This window comes from Oncorhynchus gorbuscha, linkage group LG19, assembly GCF_021184085.1.
Source record: "Oncorhynchus gorbuscha isolate QuinsamMale2020 ecotype Even-year linkage group LG19, OgorEven_v1.0, whole genome shotgun sequence".
NCBI lineage: Eukaryota > Metazoa > Chordata > Actinopteri > Salmoniformes > Salmonidae > Oncorhynchus > Oncorhynchus gorbuscha.
Window position 1 is genome coordinate 9,241,198 of NC_060191.1, and position 5,958 is coordinate 9,247,155.

A 5,958-nucleotide genomic window follows, 5' to 3' on the forward strand; every position below is an offset into this window, starting at 1 on the left:
AGAGAAGAGGGGGAAGGAGGAAGTAGAGGAGGAGAGAAGAGGAGGGGAAGGGGAGTGTTGCATTTCCCGGCCTGACATCTGACCCATTGTCTGGGGTCTGGGAGGTTTGGGAGGGCACGGATAGACACACTGCAGCTGAGCACGGGTCAGCCCTCGTGGAGGAAGGGCCAGGCCTGTCGCCTTCAAATTTCCAATCAAATCTCTGGAAATAAATCTATTTCCATAGCTATTCTGAAAAGTAAAATGCTGACCTTTTTTGACTTACCTCCAAACACACTTTCAAATAGAATTGTCTGATTGCTTCTTTGAGCCAAGTAGCCATCCAAACGCTACATGGTCAAGCCCTCATGCTATTTTAAATAGTAAGATGTGTAAATGCAATTAATATTGACCTAATTGCTCCTCAATTATGCTACCATAACACAAATGTCTGATTTGACCCAACAGCACAATTTCCCCCCAATTAATACCACTTATACAAAAAAGCCCACAGCCGGAAGAGGGCAGCTGCATAGACGGAATGAAAAGTGCCATTCAACTTTACCTTGAACTTGAACAATGCGCCTGGTGTTTGTTCTGGGGTCATTTCCTGACCTCTCCTTCTCTCTGAGGAACCTCTGAAGCATGAAGCGACCAACCCCAGGCTCTCGTTTCATCTCCCAGCCCTGACCCCCACAGAAACTCCACCACAACCAACCGCCCAGACACACTCAGGAGGCTTTACTTCACGATTCACAATCAATTACTACTAAGTTGGTTTGCTTTGTCACAATATTGTACAGGGGATTCTGCAGCCATGACAGTGGGAACTGGGAGTTTGAACTCAGAAACGGGCCAGCGTCCATGACAGTCCAGCCAGCCACTATAAGATATACATAGTCACACACTGGCATAGTTATTAGGGTAGATCTAGATTAGGGCAGAGAGATATACATGTGGTTCAGAGAGCTGTGTCTCTCTGAATACACAGACATCAAACACAGAGCACTTGCCGGGACACAATGCGATGTGGAACAGGGGGCAGGAGGGAAATGAGGTAGCGGAGTCCGACATCACCTCTCTGTCTCTCTAGTTGTTCTCTCCTCTTTACCATAACCTCCCTGCGTCTCTACCCCACTACATGTACAGTGGGGAGAACAAGTATTTGATACACTGCCGACTTTGCAGGTTTCCCTACTTACAAAGCATGTAGAGGTCTGTAATGTTTATCATAGGTACACTTCAACTGTGAGAGATGGTATCTAAAACAAAAATCCAGAAAATCACATTGTATGATTTTGAAGTAATTCATTTGACATAAGTATTTGATCACCTACCAACCAGTAAGAATTCCGGCTCTCACAGACATGTTATTTTTTCATTAAGAAGCCCTCCTGTTCTCCACTCATTACCTGTATTAACTGCACCTGTTTGAACTCATTACCTGTATAAAAGACACCTGTCCACACACTCAATCAAACAGACTCCAACCTCTCCACAATGGCCAAGACCAGAGAGCTGTGTAAGGACATCGGTAATAAAATTGTAGACCTGCACAAGGCTGGGATGGGCTACAGGACAATAGGCAAGCAGCTTGGTGAGAAGGCAACAACTGTTGGCTCAATTGTTAGAAAATGGAAGAAGTTCAAGATGACGGTCAATCACCCTCGGTCTGGGGCTCCATGCAAGATCTCACCTCGTGGGGCATCAATGATCACGAGGAAGGTGAGGGATCAGCCCAGAACTACATGGTATGACCTGGTCAATGATCTGAAGGGAGCTGGGACCACAGTCTCAAAGAAAACCATTAGTAACACACTATGCCGTCATGGATTAAAATCCTACAGCACACACAAGGTCCCCCTGCTCAAGCCAGCGCATGTCCAGGCCCGTCTGAAGTTTGCCAATGACCATCTGGATGATCCAGAGGAATGGGAGAAGGTCATGTGGTCTGATGAGACAAAAATAGAGCGTTTTGGTCTAAACTCCACTTGCCGTGTTTGGAGGAAGAAGAAGGATGAGTACAACCCCAAGAACACCATTCCAACCGGGAAGCATGGAGGTGGAAACATCATTCTTTGGGGATGCTTTTCTGCAAAGGGGACAGGATGACTGCACCGTATTGAGGGGAGGATGGATGGGGCCATGTATCACGAGATCTTGGCCAACAACCTCCTTCCCTCAGTAAGAGCATTGAAGATGGGTCGTGGCTGGGTCTTCCAGCATGACAACGACCCGAAACACACAGCCAGGGAAACTAAGGAGTGGCTCCGTAAGAAGCATCTCAAGGTCCTGGAGTGGCTTAGCCAGTCTCCAGACCTGAACCCAACAGAAAATCTTTGGAGTGAGCTGAAAGTCCGTATTGCCCAGCGACAGCCCCGAAACCTGAAGGATCTGGAGAAGGTCTGCATGGAGGAGTGGGCCAAAATCCCTGCTGCAGTGTGTGCAAACCTGGTCAAGAACTACAGGAAACGTATGATCTCTGTAATTGCAAACAAAGATTTCTGTACCAAATATTAAGTTCTGCTTTTCTGATGTATCAAATACTTATGTCATGCAATAAAATGCAAATGAATTACTTAAAAATCATACAATGTGATTTTCTGGATTTTTGTTTTAGATTCCGTCTCTCACAGTTGAAGTGTACCTCTGATAAAAATTACAGACATTTACCTGCTTTGTAAGTAGAAAAACCTGCAAAATCTGTAGTGTATCAAATACTTGTTCTCCTCACTGTACATGTTAGTAATTTAGCAGACACTCTTATCCAGAGATACTTACAGTAGTGAGTGCTTACATGAACTTTTTTTCCATACTGGTCCCCTGTGGGAATGGAACCCACTATCCTGGCATTGCAAGCGCCATGCTCTACCAACTGAGCAGCACTACCTCCCTGTGCTTCTGACACCATGCTTTGCCTTCCTCTGCCTCTTCGCCTTCCCTCCTTCCTTCCTCCTCTCCACCCTTATATTCCCCTCCACCCTTCCTCTGCCTCTTCGCCTCCCCTCCTCTCTCCGTCTGGCACTAGGGCCCATAGCACCAAAGGGTGTTGCTCTGTAAATACGGCCGGCTAGCGCCACCAATGGTACTGCAGAGCATAGCTGAGCAGAACATAGGAGTAGACTGTGAAGGCTTGTGAGCCGTGTCAATATGGCAGCCAGACAGCCAGCCAGCAGGCCTGACTCACAGTCACACCACACCAACAGTCTACACGCCATGAGTTATCTGATAGACAGTATCGGCCGCTGCCTGTGTATGCCATGTTTATGGTTGTATATGTTTCCGTGTGCCATCTTAATAGTGTTCTGTGTTTGCTTCACAGAAAGCTTCTCTGGGAGCTCCCCCCAGTCTGTCAGACAGTCTTGTGGAGGACCCGAGATAGTTCTGGAATTTTTGCCTCAGCAGGAAGGTATGCTGGCATGTGACGATCAGCAATATGAATATCAATGTTAGTGGGAGCTGAATCAGTGGTGACTGACCACGATAGTCCAGCGGGACATGTGAGGAAGATGTCATGTAAGCTAGATGATAAGAACAGGTAGAATCTGGTGACATAGACAATGACCATTCCTCAGGAACCCAGCTCAATTAATCATAGAGGACTAGAAGCACTGTAAGCAGGAGTGAGAGCTGTGCTGCTAGATTTATATAACACACGCATGCGCACCAGCACACACACACACACACACACACACACACACACACACACACACACACACACACACACACACACACACACACACACACACACACACACACACACACACACACACACACACACACACACACACACACACACACACACACACACACACACACAGTCTCCCCGTCTCGCTTCCCTTTCAACCCACCCCCAACACCTCGGGCCTTAGATGTCTGTGAGAGAGGGAGAAGGGAGAGGATTAGGATCAGAACTAGAGAAGGGAACAGAGAGAAAGAAAGAAAGTAAGAAAGAAAGAAAGAAAGAAAGAAAGAAAGAAAGAAAGAGGGACGGAGGAAGGGGGAGGAAACATGGTGAGAATGAGAAGGATCAGGAGAGAGAGGGAAGGAGGGAGGGAGGCCGGGTGGGGGAGGAGAGAGACAGACATGGTGGAGAGGGAGAAGAGAGAGCAGAGAGTTTGCCGAGGTAAGAGGCAAAGCTGTGACCTACTAATGCAGAACCGAGGAATTCTCACTGCTGACTCGAAACACATTCCTCCCGCCTGTACAGTTTAACCCCCACACCACCACCACTACCACTGCCTCAATCTACAGTGCAAATACAGGACAAAACTACACTAAACAATCTTCACAAAAATGTAAAAACTGTACAGTATCACAAGAATGTAGCCATTCATACACCCGTCAAATTACGAGGGGTTGCCCATGAAGAGAAAGACCCTGACTCCGAGAGAAGGTAATATTGTGTCCGAACAATGACAATGGTGTAATTTGAAATAATGTGTGTAATTCAAGGTAAAACACATTTTTGAAGGTATTAGAACATCAATTACTGAACACAATGGCATAAATACTTCAGAAGAGGTATGAAGAGTTGATAGTTAAAGAGGCTTTCTAGTTCTATCAAAATGTAAAACATTCTGGATACATAATACCTGACTTATCATAAAACCTTTTCACATTTAAAGTAAGAATGGACTATTATCTCAACTAAGAATGAATGATTAGTAGGCCGAAATTGATTTGATTAATCAAAACATTTCAAAATATTAGCTTTCATTTCATACTGGGATGGACATACTGTATATACCCTGATATACATAAAGTATATTCCAGCCTAAGTCTAAGTGATTAACTAACCCATTAATTAACCTAACCTAAACCAACCCAGACCAGAATGTACTGGAACTCCAACAGACCCCCCCCCCCCCCACACACACACCTCTCACTCCTGGGTCTTTCATATGTGCTGATTGCTGTGCACAAATTGATGTCAAAGCTCTTATACATCAATGTACTCAAATACAGCTTGGACTTAAGTGTCAGTACAATATACAATATGGACACATCAAATTCAATTGAAAATAATTTGGGTTCCATTTTATTGATGAAACGAGGTGTGCTGCCGAGTGCTCTAAAACATATGAGTTAGTAACTCAATATACCCACGGCGACAGACACACAGAGACACTGGAGGACTGAAGCACTGCACGAAACCCCCCCCACAAATAATTCAGTATTTATGAAAAAGGCCCCTATTAGGCAATATGAATCCAAACAAAACTCACAGCTCGTCTGGTTCTGCCTTGTTTCAGCGGTCTGTGTCCTTGTCAAGCTGAAGCAGACACATAGTGACACAACTGGAACAATGATTCCGGGGGGGGGGGGGGGGTTCTCTCACCCGGACCCTGAGAGTGGGAATACATCAATGATGGTCACATGCTGCTTTTTTCTATCTATGCCCCAGTCAGTCAGTCAGTCATTCCCTCCATAGTGGACCCAGTAGCTTGTTGTACCTTCTGTAGCAGGCTAGTAGCCCACCCCCTCTCAGAGGCAGACAAGAACTAGCTGTATAATTGATAGTGCTGGATGAGTTACGCTTCATAAAGGGAAGCACATTACTGGCCTCCTCCACCGCAGCACTGACGCTGAGACGACTGGGAGAGCCTGAGGAACTGACGTCAAACTAGAGTCGGTTCAAATATTTAACGGAAGGTAACTGATCTGTGGCATTCCATCATCACAGGCCGTATATCTAGCAGCCCTGACTGACCTCTCTATCATTTTTTCTATTGTCGTATGAGGTGTGAGACCGTGGATCCACCATGTCGTCATAGTGTGATACTGTGCGATTTTGGACTAGCAAACAACACATTTTAATTTCCAAAAAGTGCTACAGTGTACAATGCCTTTTCATCAAGATGAAAATACAAAACGGCAAATAAAGTAAACATATGATTATCTCTTTTGTTTTACACAAACCTTAAACTATAAAGGCTTAGTTTGCTTATGTGTTGAGATGATGGTATAAACCATATA

General features: G+C 45.3%; 1 pseudogene; it reads left to right on the top strand.

Annotated features, from left to right (window-relative positions):
* The window catches only part of LOC124005981, a 7,355-nt pseudogene extending 3,994 nt beyond the window's left edge, over positions 1–3,361 (top strand).
* The last annotated feature ends 2,597 nt before the right edge of the window (positions 3,362–5,958 follow it).